The sequence below is a fragment of the Sinocyclocheilus rhinocerous genome, unplaced genomic scaffold (genome assembly GCF_001515625.1).
Source record: "Sinocyclocheilus rhinocerous isolate Xijiao unplaced genomic scaffold, SAMN03320098_v1.1 scaffold445, whole genome shotgun sequence".
Taxonomy (NCBI): domain Eukaryota; kingdom Metazoa; phylum Chordata; class Actinopteri; order Cypriniformes; family Cyprinidae; genus Sinocyclocheilus; species Sinocyclocheilus rhinocerous.
This window is the reverse complement of record NW_015645566.1, coordinates 457,700-458,977: the sequence shown is the minus strand read 5'-3', so window position 1 is coordinate 458,977 and position 1,278 is coordinate 457,700.

Below are 1,278 nucleotides of genomic sequence, written 5' to 3'. Positions count from 1 at the left end.
TAATAATAATAATAATAATAAATTTTAGTACTTATGTAACACCATGTTTATTTTTCATGAGGTGCCCTCAAAGGTGCACCTTTGTAATTTATCTACCCTTAAAGCATGCATACTAATGGTACTAATGAGGTTACTGCCCCAGTAAAGGGCTAAAATACAATTATAGTATATTTTATTTCTGACAGTGTAAACAAAAAAGGCCTATGATATGTTTAAAAAAACATGGCTTTAAAATCTAATATTAAGTGAGTATAATTACTGAATATAATCTTTTAATAATTTAAAAAATCAGTTTAGTTTAGAGGTATCGATATCGACGATACTGGGCTTGAACATATCGGTATAGGATCGAAAATAAAATAAGAGGTATCGCCCATCCTGTAAGCCGAAGCCTTTTTTTTTTTTTTTGAATATTTATTAAGCTGCCCAACGCTCGGTCAATATGTCTCGCTGATTGGCTGACAACCAGACGTGTGTAAGTGGGCAGTTGTTTTTATTTATTTATTTAGTCATTTAGCAGACGCTTTTATCCAAAGCGACTTACAAAGACAATAAAAGCTTTTAATATTAATAATACGAATAAGCATAAGAATAGCTATTTTTAAATAATCAAGTAATTGTTTTATAATATAATTGAGAGGCATTTTTATTTTTGTTGTGACATTCTAGTTTCTTAGCAATGCTTGATAAAGCACTTTGTCCCATCATGCTTTTGCTCAGGTAGATGCCTGACTCTGTGTGTGTGTGTGTGAGAGTGTGAGTGTGAGTGCGCGCGAGTGTGCGAGTGTGTGTGTTTGTGTGTGTCCGTGAGTGTGTGAGTGTGTGTGTGTGAGAGTAAGTGTGAGAGTGCGCGTGCGAGCGAGTGTGAGTGAGAGTGCGCGTGAGCGTGCGAGTGCGTGAGCGTGTGCGTGAGCGAGAGAGCGTGTGAGAGTGAGTATGAGTGCGAGTGTGTGTGTCAGTGTGTGAGTGTGTGAGTGTGTGTGTGTGTGAGTGAGTGAGTGAGTGAGTGTGTGAGAGTGAGAGTGCGTGAGCGTGAGAGTGTGCGCGAGCGAGAGAGCGTGTGAGTGTGCATGTGCGTGAGTGTGAGAGTGAGTATGAGTGCGAGTGTGTGTGTCAGTGTGTGTCAGTGTGTGTGAGTGAGTGAGTGAGTGAGAGTGCGTGAGTGAGTGAGTGAGTGAGTGTGCGTGAGTGAGTGTGGGAGTGAGTGAGTGAGTGTGAGTGTGTGTGAGTGAGAGTGTGTATGTGTGTGTGTGAGAGAGTGAGTGAGTGTGTGTGTGT